Source organism: Pinus tabuliformis, chromosome 1_2, assembly GCF_031772625.1.
Source record: "Pinus tabuliformis cultivar Carrire ecotype Pingquan chromosome 1_2, CPIR1, whole genome shotgun sequence".
In the NCBI taxonomy this organism is placed as follows: domain Eukaryota; kingdom Viridiplantae; phylum Streptophyta; class Pinopsida; order Pinales; family Pinaceae; genus Pinus; species Pinus tabuliformis.
The window spans coordinates 1045697300-1045714249 of record NC_142298.1 but is presented as its reverse complement, the minus strand read 5'-3'; positions in this window follow the sequence as shown (position 1 = coordinate 1045714249).

Here is a 16950-nt window from a genome sequence, read left to right as displayed (position 1 = left end):
TGCTTGTTAACATCTTACATCATTGGATGGTAATCAGGCGATGTCTTTCCATGTTCGACTCCAGAATTTTTTTTCACGTGGATCGACTTGTACATCAGGTGAATATTCAGCGAGTTTGAAGACCCCAGATCTAGTTTCATCCATCCGGCCTGTGATATATTCAGGAAAATAAAGACATCAAATGTACATAGAAGCTACACAGATGATCATCCAAGCTAAGGGATGATGACTCTACATATAAAGAATCACGAGTCTGCAATAGCAGATGATTATCTATCCTATGTACATGAAAACGAATTTATAAAGCTGAGCATGGGAATGCCCGCCTCAGCTAGATCATGAAAATAATATGATGATGATGTATTGTATTGTATCTTATACAGGTCATTTTCCAGTTCGAATACCTCGTATCCTCATGATAAAGCATTTCAGCCGACATCAGAAGATTTACGACCTCATGCTTTAGGGGGCAACTGTTATAGACATATTTGGGCACTACAACTCCAATCACATATGTCAATAAATCAAGGGCTCTTTAACCCCTAAAAGTGTTGTTTCATACCCTAAAGGATCATGGTCAACTGATTACATAATTTCCCAGAAGTACCACCAGAAAAACCACTCAGAACTGGTCAGAACTGGACCGTACAGACTGCTCAGTGCTAAGGGTGTGATGCATACTGGCTCTTACACTGGCCAGGTGTGATGCATACTAAAAGAGCCTTCTATAGGGTGCGATGGGTGAGATTCGACAAATGGCAAAGACAATTTGCTAAGTGGAAACCCAGAGAATCTTCTAGAAACTTCTCATATGACACTTGCCTCTCTAAATTCGCCTAGGGATGAGTAAGAGATCATGAAATCTCCAAGTGGAACAAAGAACTATCAGTGAAATGACACTAATCAAAAACCTAGAAGCTGACTCACCCCTCTGCAAATATCTATAAATGGATCCCTCATCCTAGAGATCCAAAGGCTAGAATTTTTAAATTTTTAAGGAAGTGTTGTTGGTTTCTATTTGAGACATTGTATTGTTGGGTGATCTTGCTTTTCATGAGGTGAAGAGGGCTTTCATGCTGGGAGGATGATTTTGGATCAAAAAACTAGGTTGTAATCCTCTCTTCTACTTCTACTATCAATAAAGTTATTTGAGTTTTCCTCCATATACTTGTGTACTTGTAAATCTTGTAATGGTGATTGCAATTGTATGGTTAATGTACTTCTGATTATGCATTTTTTATGGTATTTTAGATCTCTATGCTTTGATGGTTTTCTGTTGCTTTGTCTCTACATGTGTTCTTTAAAGCGGGATAAGTGTGAAAGGAGTGGCAAGCTCTATCAAAGGAGAGAGGAAACAAGCAAGGAGCCAAGAAAAAGATTGAGGTTGGGGATCTCTACTTCTCTCTTATCTATCATCCATAAAGGAAAACACAAGTTACTTTGAATTGTTTGTTTCTAAGATAGCTACCCATCTTAGTGGGACTAGCATATCAAATAGACACTAGTTTTCCCGGAAACACTGTGGAATTTGAAAACTTGCCAAAGACAATGTGAGCACTGTTAGAAATTTTTGTGTTGGCACCCACAACAATTATAAATACCAAACAAGTAGTAGAGGAGGTGGCATAGGAAATGGAAATAGAGGCAGAAGCAGCTACTCTGGAAGTGGCCGAAGTGTTGGCAGAGGTCCCTAAATCGCCAAGGACATCAAGACCGAAGCCGACCCTAACCAAGGAAACTGTGAAGGATAAGAAGGGCAAGCAACTTGCCATACCAGTGTGTGCATCGGCAAGAAGAAACCCACCGAAGCCTACTGTGTAGGAAAAGGGAAAAGCCATAAAATTAGAACCAGAGGATGAAGATGTTGAAGACATCCCGATGGACGATGAAGATTTGGGAGTCGAAGTAGAGGAAGTTGAGACCCAGGGCGTGGACACTATTACTCAGTTCTCGAAGTATGTCCCTCCATGGAAGCCTAATTCCAAGGTACCAAAGAACATTGATGAGAGAAAGACTCCCTTGCAAACCCTTATACTGTCGGATGACATTGTTTTCGATGGTCCACGCTTGGCATGAGTACTATTGCTACAACTTAAAGACTGGGACTTGGCAGACCATGAATATTTCCCACACTTGGTGATTGAGCAGCTAATGCATCACATTATTGATATGAATTCATGAATTACTGCATTGGAGTCGCGAAGGTGGTTCAAGGGAGAAGAAAAGGCAAGGTTTCTCAACCTTCTCTGGGTGCCGCACTACAACCACACCGCGGTAAGAGTTTTGGTAATCAAGAAACTATTGTGCTTGGTGCATGATGGGTGTCTATGGCTAGAGGAGCTGATACCCATCAAAGATAGGTTGATTCATAGAATAACATTCTTTCCATATATAGGAGAGAATTTGGCCATGATCTTTAGCGGAAAAGGTGGCGAACAGGCTCTCATGGAGTCAATGAAGGAGAAATTTAAACTGGTGAAGAAGCTGTGCGAATACACTATATCCAGTATATGCGACCCTGTTATGAAGGTAGCAATGCAGATCCTATCGGGGAAGGTAATGTGAAGGTGTCATGCCGATGAGGTGTCAGCACCTATCGTCGAGCTCGCAGCACAGTGCACTGAAGGAGTCTAGTTCAACTGGTCAGATTACCTTCGTGGAGAGTTTCTAGTGAATTGTCGCGAAGCACAAGAGCTCAGGAAGATGTTCCACTATGCGTGGCTCTTGTTGTCAATTGTGTTAGTAGTGTGGGAGCTGCCAGAGGACAACCAATTCCCTTCGTTCATGCCAGACCTCCCTGAAGCAGTGAAGTACACTTCGTTGTGGGCGACCAAGGACGTGCATCAAGTTAGGGATAGCAAGATCTTTTGGATCTTGATGGAAATGAATATTCGGATGGCCATCAATCGCAAGCTGTGATTGTCCCCTACGATGTATGCCAACCTGCAGGGCTATGACGAATTTAAGGCTGACTTCCATCGAGTATCCATTAGGGTATAGAAGGACCCTGCGCAAAAATGGCATGACTTGCCATATTTGGTAATACATGATGCCATTGATGCAGTGATTAATCAATGGCCAACAGAGTGGTGCTCTACAATAGATTTTGCAGTGGGCAGAAGAAAGTCCACCACATAGAAGGAAAAGGAGGAGGCCAAGCTTAAGATGACACATCTAGTTAAGAGGAGGAAAAAGGAAGCCGCTGATAAGGCTCAGGCAGAGCACGAGGCCGTGAAGCAGACAGGTGGGATAGGCAGGGCTCTGATAAGGGCACGAGGTCACCTTCACCTAAGTCCAAGGAGGAAATAGATGAATAGCATGGCGTAGACCCTCAAGAGAGGTCTGGCCAGATCAAGCACCCAAGAGAGCTAGAGAAAGGAGGGCCCAGGAAGAAATCAAAGGTGACCGAGACCTCGTTGGACCCCATTACATTAACAGAGCGTGATTTACATGATATGGGTGACACAGTGAGGGATGTCACCATGGAGGCCCTATAATAGTTTGAATAGTAGTAGTAGATCATCTTAGGGGCCATCTAGATAGGGTTGTAGGAGTTTCAGACCTGCGCATCGCAGGCTGGTATGGTGTCTACAAGCCTAGCTATCGGCACTTCAGAGGCTACTGATATGTTGTGCACGAAGACTTACAGTGTGATAGTGTTGCTGGATGGAGCACTGACCACAAAGAAGGAGGCTGACAAGCCCACTATCAACAGCGTAAAGGGAGTAGGGTTGAACCTATTAGTGCTACCACGCGAAGCACTCCACCTTTTGCAGGATGAAGTAATTTCAGAACAGAGGGCCTGAGAACACCGCGCCCTCCAAGTGATCAGTGAATGGAGGATCAATAATGAGCAGATTTCCCTATAGAGAAATGCTTCCATCACCGCTGAGACCAAGGTGACCAATCATAGAAAGAACATTTTGTAGGTCATTGAGGAGGCATGCAAAATGCTCTGAGAGTTAGCCATTCCAAAGGAGGATCCAGTCGAGGTACACATCCACAAGTTGGCCATAAGGGTGCATCACACTCAGACTAAGATGGCGTGGGTTTAGTTAGAGTTGAACCTGTAGATTACAGAGTTACAGTTGAGGGCCCAGCCTTCAACTCCACCAGAAGTGAAGGAACAGTGGGTGACCATTGTCACAGAAGCAGTAGCGGCGGTGGATAGTGCAGTAGTAGATTGCACATAATTGTTCAAATAGTCATTTGAGGTCCTAACCAGCCTGCAGGAGGACCCTAATGTGTAGAGGCTGGAAATGGAAGCACGAGAACTACAACAGCACTATGATGAGGTTGAGGGCACAATGTGAACCATCGCACTGACACAAAGACTAGCCAAGCTGCAGGAGGCCAAGCAGCTGAAGGAATAGGTGAACACAGTGTTGAAAAAGGAAGCAATGCTCAAGGCAAGACTAAAGCCCTGGGTGAATGAGGCTTACGCAGTAACAGGGAATATCAAAGGCAAGCTTGTGACTCTGTAGGCAACACAAAAAAATCTTCAGGCTAACAACACAGGAGCAGTGACCAAGAAGATAGTGGAAGACGCGAAGTACGTGACACCTTAGTGCACAGTCGAAGTTGCAGTCATACGGGTTGAGATGGAAGGACTTTGCGCAAAGATCTCCGTGCCTACTGAGTGACTCAAGGGAAAGTCATGATGTTTGTGTTGGGGGCCTGTTGGAAACGGGATCCCCCAAAGGGAAATTTTGGGGCTAAAAGTACATATTTTGGTCAAATCTTGTAAAGACTTTGCAGTTTGTGGTCACAGAGCGTGTAGGTGTTATAAGTCATAAAGGATTGTTCACCCTAGGTTTTTTAAAGTAAAGTCGGTTGTAAGAGATCTACCCATGGTCCACGGACCATGGAATTATATAAAAAGAGTTAAGCTCTAAGTAGTTTTAGAGACACACAATGTAAGAGAGTGATATCTCTGTAGTAAGAAGTCTACGTTTTGGACCGTAGTGTAGGTAGAGGCTTTGCAGTTGAGTGCACAGAGGCCTAGAGTAGAAGTCCACAGCTGAGTGCACAGTCCCCTGCAGCTATGTGCGCAGGGTGAATAGAATATGTAATCACTTGAAGAAGAGTAATAAAGAGAAGTATTCTACAATTTCTTCTGTATTTGTTTCGATTAATGCATCTTATCATTTTATGTATGAATTTACTTTATACTGCTTATGTGAGGTGCGGATATGTATGATTATGTTGGATAATTGAATGCATATAAGAATATCTTTTTACACGGTGCTCACTGGGAGTAACTATTAAGATAAGTAAGACACTTGGACTAATCTAGGACTCTGCACGGTACACTATCTGGATAGCGTGAAAGGGTCTAGATCAAGAGTTAGGGCTGTGTGAATGACAGTCGAACCCTTTCGTGGAGGTATAGAAGGACGGAATAGAAGGCTCATCTGATAAGCCCTAGAGAGAAGCGACCAGTGCGAAGGTAGGAATAAATGGAATAAAGCAACATCATGACCATCTTGGGGTGTGGAAACTTGGTTCTAGCATCCCCCCATACTACTTCGGGTGAGACTTTGGTCCATGCTCCGCGGGTTGATGCTGAAAGTGCCAGTAGTGTAGGGATTTGATTGGCTAACTAATGTTGAACTTAGGTCAGGCCCCCTTATGCCAACACAGCTATTTGGTGCAAAAATGAACATGCTACTTCAAAATAGGAGGTTTCAGATGATTCTTGGGCATCAGCGGTTGCCTTCGTTAACAGTGGCCTGGGCTTCTCTTCTTCTAATAGGTTATACATAGATTCCTACGATGTGGTTCCTCCATCTTTGCAGTAGGTGGTATCAGAGAAAAGAGGTATGAGGTCTGATTTCTCAGAGGCAGTATCTTTTCCCTTCTTCGCCATTTTTTCCAATGTTGTTTTCTTCGGAGGTTCCCTGAAATGGAGCAATGGATATTATTAGATAAACACAAAGCAAAAATGACAGTGAGAATTCAATGATACAGTTAACTTTGAAAGGTGACAATAAATGAGATTTTATTCGAAAATGTAGATGAAAGATATCAATTCACGTCGAGCTAATTTTTAACATAAATGCCATTAAAACTTATTAAATATGCACTAAGATCTTTTATCATGGCCTTTATTACTCATTTAAGCCATCGCATCACAAACGGGAAAGGAAAAACTTTAAGGTGATGAGTTTAAAGTGTGAAATGTTGATTATGCGATTGCGATGAGAATATCGCAATATCATAAATTGCAATATCGTATTTTTGATTATACATTTTTCGGAGTTGTTTAGAATTTTGCGAGATGCAAGGTGAGCGACATAACCTTTATTGTTTAAAGTGCCTTTTTCTTAAATGAATATTTATTGCATAAAGTGACCTTTTACTAAGCACCAGAATTAACTACAGTTTATAGCATTTATCGCATACTCTCATCGGGTCCGGGTCATATCGCATTTTGCAAACTTTTCATAGTTCACAAGATTGGCCTTTGAGTAAAGTGCCCCGATGTGATAAGTTTTGGCTTGCTATGTATCTATATCAAAATTCACATATTCCAAAAGGCTTTTTTATTCGTGCTTTTTGTGAATGCCAGTATGCGAATGTGATAGGCACTTTAAGAAATATCTTAAGTCTTAGTTTTAAGTGGAAAGTTTAATGATATCCTAAGTTTATTGTGTTTAACCCTTGTTATTGCAATTCGCAAATCCTGGTTTGCTAATTAACCTTTGACACACATGATCCAACGATATGCGATAAAGCAAGAATTGCTAGTTGTAAACAGATTTGACTTGATACCTTATATTATTTAGCAATTTATAATTCAAAAAGAAATCCCTTAAGTGCTAAGTTTTTTGGAGGATTTTTATAAAGGGTCCCCATTTATAATAGAGTATTAACTATTAAATCAATAAATGGGGGGGTTTTTGAAAATACAACAGGTTCTAGGTTGTGTTTCAATCTTAGAAATTCTATTAGATAAGTTTCTAAGTAAAGATGTTATCTCGTCTATTTTTTTATTGTTGTTTTTGGACTTTGAGGAAGATCCTTCCTTCTTAGCCTTCAATTTTCCTTCATCCTTTTCATCTTTGGCTTTGGGTTTAGATGAAGCTTATATATTAGCCTCAACTTCTATAGTGCTAGTTTTCATATCCTGAAGGGTAGGAGATATCCTTTCCCTCAGCATGACTACAAAGTCATCATCAAAGGATTTGGAAAACCTAACCTTTGGTGGTGCAACAGGAGAATAAGAGGGCATTTTGTGGTAGAGTTTATTGAATCGTTTAATGAAATCTGCCACAGGTTCTCCATGGTTCCTTTTAAGTTCTTCAAACTCAGTAAGGAAGTCAACTGCATCCTTTTTTACGCCCCACTGATTCTTGAATATACTATTTAAATCATTCCAGGACTGAATTGAATCAACCCTCAGTTGCCTAAACCATATCCTAACATTTCCCTCTAAAATCTGAACAAATAAACGCATATAAACATCTTCATGCTCTGTATTCATATTATCTGCAAAATCTAAAAACACAGCTAGATGATCTTCTTCATTCATACTAGTTTCACCATTAAACCTAGGCAGGTGTTTCAAATATGTATCAGGAACATTGTTTAACTAGTTGGGGAGATGTAGAGAAGCATATTTAGCTTGAATTATAGGTTGAAATTCCATATGTAAAGATGAAGAAGAAGATGATTCAGTAGAAGAGGTAGGAGATGATATAGTGGAGGATGATGAAGGAGGTGGTGAGGCAGTGGCTGAAGGTGGAGGTGTGAAGAGGGAGGAGGAGAATGAGAAAGTGGAGGAGATCTAAAAGTTTTCAAAGGTGTTCTTATTACTAGCTTCTGAACCTCTTTTTCAACCTCTTCTTTACTTTCAAATAGTGGGTTTGAAGATATAGAGAAGCTTTCTTCAGGATGCATAGAATTGGATGGGAATGTATAATGAGTGGGGGAGATAAAATCAGTTGGTTTTAGCTTCGGTAAATGTACATCTAGCTCTTCCTCTGACTTGTGAGAATCTGAAAATATTTCAAGAAGTTTGTAAGATTCCAAAGATTGGACTAAGAGAGCTGACTGCGGATCAACACTTTTAGATAAATGTTCTAAAACCTTAGGTTCTATATCAACCAAATCTAATTAGGATGGTGTTACACTAAAATTTGTCACCATGACTATTTGCAGTTAGTATGGCTCCATCAACTGTCATACTATCCTCCTTAGCAAGCCTCATACCTCTACTCTCCATGTCAAAGTCCAAAAAAGAGAGAAAGTCATTAAAAATCTATATATCTCTGGGTACACAGTTTCTCTTAGCCTTACCTGCGTGTACGCACTCCAAGTTCACAATACCTGTGTACTTGTACGCTCTGTATGTAAAGCAATGGGTGCATACTCCTGTAAAGGTCAGAAGGCGCAAGTTTCACTCCAAAAAAGTTACTTGTGGTCATTTCTAGAGCATTCTAGAAGCTTGTTTGATGTGTATGGAGCGCCTCCAGATGGTTCATGTATCCCTATGAAAGAGGAACTTATCCCATCAAGAGGGGAGCTATCCCATCCAAAGAGGGGCTTATCCCATTAATGGTGGACCTGAATAACTTCCTCTAGAGCACTATAAATACAGGCATTGGGCCAGAGGGAGGGGAGGTTGAAAGCTGAACATTCCTAAGGGTAGATGCTGCTGGAATTAGGACTCCCTTGTAAAGCTTGAGAGGAGAGATTCCCATCCTTTCCTAGCCTTATTTGAGAGTGGGTGAGCTGATCAAAGTAAAGGAAAACTCTTGTTGGACCCTAGGAGGGACTTGCACAACACCAAGGCTCAGGTTGTAATGGTTCCTTTTGTTACCTCTTAATACAAATAAACTTATTTTTCTCAACAGATTGTTATTCATGGTTTGTTTCATATACTCCTTGGTCTGTATGATGGATATGTATTGTTTTATGAGTTTATCGAGTGCTATTTAATCTTTTGGCTTCTTAGTGAATGCAGGTTTCAAAGAGAAGGAGGAGCTCATCCGGATCGGCGAGGCTGGACTACTACAAAGCGTTGGACTAAAGGTATGTTAAAGATCCCCTGATTACTTGTATTCGCAATGCATGTTTAGAGAAAGGTAGTGTTTATTTGTCTTGTTTGTCACTAGAAAGCTTTTGCTTCTAGCGAGGTCGGTTGTGTCCGCACTCTCGATTCTTTCCGCATGACAAAATGGCGACCATACTGGGGATTCCATTGATGTGAATGTTTTTTCCTTTGTATGAAATTTTGATCTGAGAAAAGTCGTTTGTTTTCTGGTTTTTGGATGTCTGACTCTGTATTTGGGTGGGCTAGCTTAGGGTTAAATTAGATTTTAGTTTTTCTTTGTTTTGCTAGAAGTACGCAGCCTCTGCGTTGAGCACAGTGCGTACCTGTACGCACTACAGCTTTGTGCACAGAGCGTACACACACCTGTGAAAACAGGTGGCCTGCGTACCCTGTCAAAATTGAGAAAATTTCAATTTTCTTCTTTTTTGCCTTTTGGATTTTGTTTTTAATTTGTTTTTTCTGCCCAGATCCACTGGTTTTCTGCCATAAATCTTCACCTAAGCTTGTTTCATTAGCATTCTTGCTCTAAGCTTTCATCAATTGTGTGTTTTGAGTCTCTTTTTTGAGAAATTCTTAATTTGATTTCCTTTGGTCATTACTTGGAGGTTTGTCTCAGTCTTTTCACAATTTTGCATCTCATTCGCCCGGGGGGGGGGCTAAATTGTTTATGAGTGTTAATCGCCTTTGAGTGTTTTTATTTTTTGATCTTTGGAACTCTCACCCAATTTTCTCAACTTGCACTTGATTGGTTCTTAGATTACATTAGAATCATCTTGTGTTTGAGAATTCTCTTGCATAGATCACATTTGCATAATTGGAATTCTCATTTTCAGAATATTAATGAAAAATGTGCATAGATTACATTTGCATACTTTTCAAGTGAATTCTACATAGATTACAATTGCATAGTTTACATTCTGAAAAATCAATTGTAGGTTTAGATCAGTTTCTTTGATTTGAATTTAGACAAAAATAAAAATAAAAAAATGGTTTGAAATTGATTTGCATTAGTTTTTCTTGATAAAATTAGTGCATTAGAGAATTTGTTATATTTTCTCTTAGTGATCAATTTTTTGCATTGTTGGAAGTGAATGGAAACTCTCTCCTTACTTTAATTAGGATTCATCGAATTGAAAAGATCACATTATCATATTTGATTGCATTCAGTTGAGTCGGGTCATAACACCATTGGTTTCATATCCATTTACCCATTTGCGTAATAACAGCCTTAACAACACAGCGCTTAATTAAAATTCATCTAGTAATTTTTACATTTCTAGGGCTCTGAAACACCAATATAGATCAGGCTAGTGTCTTGGAGTAGGAGAGTAACTAACTCTCCAAGACAGCAAAACCAAACAAGTAGCTCATCTTGTGGTAGGATAAATCCAACTGTTACATTTATGCTCTGGGAAAGCTCCTCTTAAAGGAGAAGCACGAGACCGTGTCTGAACCAGTGAGGGGATCAATCCTCCTTCATTGGGAAAGACGCCAGATACGCACGTACTACAAACGGTAAACCTCGGATTATTGTCAAGGAGCCTGGGGTCACTTGTCGGTAAACCTTGGATTATTGTCAAGGAGCCCGCAAGGGGATTGAGCTTGTTACTCTGCCCTTGCGTGCTATCGGGTCGTAGACTGTTCCCCCAGGTGTATTTGTTGTTGTTGGTGACCTTAGTGACCATTATCTTTAGGGTTCTACCCAAGGTGACGGTGGAGGGAAGATCCCACTGTACCTGGAGCAGACGTCGACTAGACTCACTTGGATTTTCTGGGGGGTTCACTTCACTCGAGACGGTTAAAGTGGAGGAACTTGGTCCAGTCTATTCATTAAGCAGGTTGTCGGGGTAACTGTTCCACCCGCCACTTCTGTACTGAATTCTACGATGTTGGATTTCATCCCCAACTAGTGTTTTCGGTCCGGAAGGTTACTGTTTGTGTTTGGTTTGACTCCTAGATTTGATAGCGTGTGTTAATTTGTTTGTTTTTACTTTTAGATACCATAGGTGTGAATTGTGAATTTTAATTGTTAGGTGTGAATTGTGAATTGTTAATTTTAGTTAAAAATTGTTAATTAAATTCACTGAAGTTGAATATAATGGCAAATGTTCCAGAATTTACCATCCTAGGAACCCCTCCTAACGAGAATCCTAGTACTTTTCCTTACTTTGGAAATGTTGGTCCTCCTTATATGGCTACTTTGTCATTACCTGGATTTACAATAGGTTTACCGATATGGTTATTTTCAACTTCGTTGGCCCAAAATACTCCAATTGTTCCATCTCAATCGGATGCTTCACCTCAACAGAGTTCACCATCTCAACATCACCAACCTTCTGTTGACCCTTTACCTTCTTCGCCTAATTTTTCTTCCTCCATTTCTTCCTCTTCGCTTGGTAAAAGCTTTGATGCTAGTAACCAGGTATCTAAGAAGAAGAAGAAAGGGAAGAAGAAGAAGAAGAAGAAGAAGAAGCAAGATAAGAAAGAATTCAACCAACCAACCATGGTTGTAAGTGTTAGTTGTGTTGAGGAAACCTCCAACATGCATCGTAAACCCAAATACCCTTGCAGGCTTTGTAAGGGTGACCACTTCCTTGTCAATTGTCCTAGTATTCCAAAGGTCTTGGAAGTATGGTCAGAAAAATCTCATCAACTTTCCATTGAACCATCAACCAATGATAGTCAGGTTCCTGGGAAAAAGGGTAAAGTTAGGTTTCCTTGTAAGTTATGCAAAGGGATTCATCAAACTCACATTTTCCCTCACATGGATGAAGCCTCAAAATTGTTGGAAAACCTTACTGTTCCACAACAAGAATTTCCAACTGGTTACCGTAAACTTTCTCCCAACCTACCGTCAACTGACGGAGTGATTGATCTAATTTCAAGTACAGTCGATCACACTCTTCCATTGAAGAGTGAAACTCATGTCACTCAGGTTGATGATCAATTAGTTGATCAAGTGGTCGATTCAATTTCACATTCGGTCGATCCCACTTTCCCTTTAGAGAGTGAACTTCATACCACTCAGGTTCTTCATGTTACATCAGATTCTTCTATGCCGGGGGGCATTTCACCTGTTTCTACAGAACCCCCTCCAAGTACTGAGGTCTTTTCCTTTGATTGGAATAGACTGATAGAACCTCGTCTTCCTTCTTCCATCCCTTTCCAAATCATTATCAAGGCTGGTGGTAGGGACATACATCGTACTCAGGTAGATGAAGGTGCTTCTGTTAGTATTTTATCCTCAACTGTTTGGAAAGCTTTGGGTTCCCCTCAGCTTGCGCCTATTACGCAGAATTTGAAAGCTTTTAACAGAACCATTAGTGAACCTTTAGGGATCCTTCCTAAGTTTTCTATTACCTTGGAAGGTAAAACTGTTTGTATTGATCTTATGGTAGTTCGAGGTCCCTTGGATTTCAATTTATTCCTTGGGCGAGACTATGTTTATGCAATGAAAGTTGTCGTATCGACACTCTTTCGCGTGATGTCTTTCCCTCACAATGGAAGTATTGTGACCGTAGACCAGCTTTCGTTCCCTAGTCTTGTTTCAACTACCAATAATATGACACCCTTAAATGTTCCTGATTCTAAAGTGGTATCTACCCTGCCACGGGTTAATTATGTGGCAACTGGTCCCATGTTTTCAATTACCGATGTAAGTGAGCCTCTCACTGTTTGCTCATGTTCCTTTGATTTAGATCCGGTAATTGACATGGAAAACTCTATGGGATTATTTGAACACGATGTTCTTATCCCTTTTGAGTCCCTTGACATGTGTTCCTTCCAGAGAAGTATTCTTCCTTCTGATGAAGATCTCTTGGAAGCCATGATCAAGGTGTGTCCATTGACATGTCTTTCTTCCAGCTGGAAGCCATGATCAGTGAGTGCGAGGATAGTTTTTTCCTCTATCAACCTCATTAAAAAATGAAATAGGCTGTCAGAGGAAAGTTCCTGTTACTGAGTCAACCTTGTTAAAAAATGAATCAGGTGTGAGGAAAGTTCCTTTTACTATGTCAACCTCGTTAAAAAATGAATCAGTGTGTACGAGGATAGTTTTTTCCTGTAACAACATCGTTAAAAAATGAAACAGGCTAGCATGAGGATAGTTCTTTCACTAAGTCAACCTCATTAAAAAATGAATCAGGTAGATTTTAGGATATGTAGGTAAATTGTAGAAAGTAGGTTTTTGAGGATAGTTCCTGTTACTGAGTCAACCTCGTTAAAAAATGAATCAGGTATGAGGATAGTTCCTGTTATTGAGTCAACCTCGTTAAAAAATGAATCAGGTATGAGGATAGTTCTTTTCTTGTGTCAACCTCCTTAAAAATGAAACAACTCCCTTTTCATGTTAAATCTTGAAAGTAAACCTTCATTCCATTCACCTGGTTGAATGCAATGAAGCTTGGGGGGCATGTACCTCGCTTTGCATCATTATCCTGGGGACATGCGAACTTCTTGAGCATAGTTCCTTGTCTTGTGTCAAGCTCGTTAAAAAATGAAACAAGGAGTCTTGAGCATAGTTCCTTGTCTTGTGTCAAGCTCGTTTAAAAATGAAACAAGGGTAGGTTAAGTAGGTAGATTGTAGAGAGCAGTCATGAGCATAGTTCCTTGTCTTGTGTCAAGCTCATTAAAAAATGAAACAAGGATTTTAGAGCATAGTTCCTTGTCTTGTGTCAAGCTCGTTAAAAAATGAATCAAGGTTTTTAGAGTAAAGTTTTTTGTTAGGTAGATTGTAGAGAGTAGTTATGAGCATAGTTCCTTATCTTGTGTCAAGCTCGTTTAAAAAATGAAACAAGGGTTTTGAGGATAGTTCTTTTCCTGTGTCAACCTCACTAAAAAATGAAACAACTCCCACGAGTCTTTCAAAGATCTTGAAAGTAAAGCTTCATTCCATCCACCTCATTGAATGCAATGAAGCTTGGGCGTCATTATGCTGGGGGCATGTGAACTTATAACAAGCATAGTTTTTCGTTTCAAGCTTGCGTAAACATGAAACCGAATCCGAGCATAGTTCTTTTCCTGTGTCAAGCTTGTTAAAAAATGAAACAAATCCTCCTCTAATTAAGTCGAGAGTTTGACTAGATCTCATAAATGTTAAGTTGTATATTTAGGTTAGTTATTTCAGTTTTTGCATAATTTTTTTACAGTTTTAGGTCGAGTATTTCAAATGATCTCGTACATGAACCTTCATTCCATCCAGCTTGTACTTAGTTGAATGAAATGAAGCTGGGGGGCATGCGCTCTAACAGTTATGCTTAGGGGACATCAAGCACAGTTTTCTCTCTGTTTCAAGCTTGTCTAAAAATGAAACTACTTTGAAGCATAGTTTTTCTTTGTTTCAAGCTTTTGTAAAAATGAAACCTATCTCGAGTCAATTTCAGTTATTTTCAAGACTCGTTAAACTCATGAAAATCTCGAGATTATTTTGCTATCTTTCATTCTCGTAAAACAAATGAAAATGCTGAGTTCTTTCCGTCTTTTCCTGCTCGTAAATTAAATTGAAAGTCGGCCATATGAGTACATTTTTATCATTTTTTCAAACTCATTAAAACTTACGAAAAAGTGAAAAGCATGAGTACATTTTTATCATTTTTTCGAACTCGTTAAAACTTACGAAAAAGTGAAACCTTGGATTTCTCTTTTAAGCCCTTTTCAGACTCTTAAAATATGAAAAGATTGCCGAGTTTTTCTTTTTAAACTCGTTAAAATGGAACTAAAAAGACGGTCTACTTATAGCTCTTTTCCGACCGTAAAAACACGAAAAGATTGCTACATTTTTGTCGTTTCAAATTCGATATTGGAAATAAAACAACGTGTCCTTGATCGCTTTTTACTTTTCAAGTCAAAGACACTAATCATGAAAGTACTCCTTGGTCACAAGATCAAGCGGTTCTCTCAAGTATTATTTTATACTTTTTCGAGCTTGGGAGACACAACTTTACGAAAAAGTTCAACCTAGAGTCTTCTTAAGTTTTTTCAGACTCTATAAATTTGAAAAATGCCGAGTTTCTCCTATATTGGACTCATTAAAATTTCACAGTAAAGGACCTGTTCGATTACAAACAGGAACGGACCACTCCTTCTTGGGGCTCGAATCAAAACTAAGTTGGACTCATCCGAAGGATGAGCTTATAATCAAGCATATGTTATCCTCCTCAAGCTTGTAAAAAATAAAGAGGTACTTGTGAGAAATGGTGGGGGAAAAGAGAGAAAAATGAGCCTATTTGTTATCCTTTGTCTCAGAAGAAGCCTTATTACCACTCTTGAACACGACACTTTACATTCACCTGGGTTGGGAAATCCTTTGCCTCACAGTTGATCAAACAACATTGAAAGTCTTCAGCCGGGTATTAGCTTTGGGTCAAATGTCACCAAGCCATCTGTCGTGTCGTTATGTGTTCAAGAGGTCTCTGCAATAAAACATTCATCTGCAAAATACCCGTCATCCATCTGGACCATCCCTGAGTCAGTCCTTACAGCTACATTTCTTCAACTTGATCTATGATTTCATGTTGTGGGCTTGCCTACAACGGGTCGCTTTCTATCAACATCAGCACATTATCTAGAAAGATGACCTAGGAATCGTCAGTACCTTGAAGTCTGCATGCATCAATGGCAAGTTTCTCTCCTTTGACGACGGTTTACATCATTGACTTTCGATCGAAGGATTCTGTGAAATGTTCGACATCAACTCATTCATTCACATCTCATGGATTGTACTTGGTACTTTGAGAACCATTGACATCACTGGTGGTCTCTCTCACGCTTGTTAACAGTTTACATCATTGAATTGTAATCAAGTGGTTTCTACCATGTTCGACATCCACTCATTTATTCGCATGGATAGAATCGTACCTGTTCGGGAAGTAGAAATGAAGACACTGGATCTAGTTTCCACCATCTAGGCTGCGAGGAGTTTTGTATTCATTATATAGTAGACCAACTATAAACAGATGGCTGCGTCCATACTGTGTCTACAAAAAGTCTATGATTATGATGTACTGCAAAATCATTCCTACATCGGAGCAGTAGATAGTTTGTTAGTTAAAGTTTTCAATCTGAGTATGGGAATGCCTACCTCAGCGATGATATGATCTTATATATGTATTTTGTGTTGAATACTTGCAGGTTCCGACTGGGCTCTCCACAAGATAATCCTTGAAATGATAAAGTACTTCACCCTTCCTAGATGATATGAAACCCTTATCTACTATAGGCTTCACACTTTAGGGGGCAATCTGTTACACTAAAATTTGTCACCATGACTATTTGTAGCTAGTATGGCTCCATCAACTGTCATAATATCCTCCTTAGCAAGCCTCATACCTCTACTCTCCATGTCAAACTCCAAAAAAGAGAGAAAGTCATTTAAAATCTATATATCTCTGGGTACGCAGTTTCTCTTAGCCTTACCTACGTGTACGCACTCCAAGTTCACAATACCTACGTACTTGTACGCTCTGTATGTAAAGCAATGGGTGCGTACTCCTGTAAAGGTCAAAAGGCACAAGTTTCACTCCAAAAACGTTACTTGTGGTCATTTCTAGAGCATTCTAGAAGCTTGTTTGACGTGTATGGAGCGCCTCCAGATGGTTCATGTATCCCTATGAAAGAGGAACTTATCCCATCAAGAGGGGAGCTATCCCATCCAAAGAGGGGCTTATCCCATTGATGGTGGACCTAAATAACTTCCTCTAGAGCACTATAAATACAGGCATTGGGCCAGAGGGAGGGGAGGTTGAAAGCTAAACATTCCTAAGGGTAGATGCTGCTGGAATTAGGACTCCCTTGTAAAACTTGAGAGGAGAGATTCCCATCCTTTCCTAGCCTTATTTGAGAGTGGGTGAGCTGATCAAAGTAAAGGAAAACTCTTGCTGGACCCTAGGAGGGAC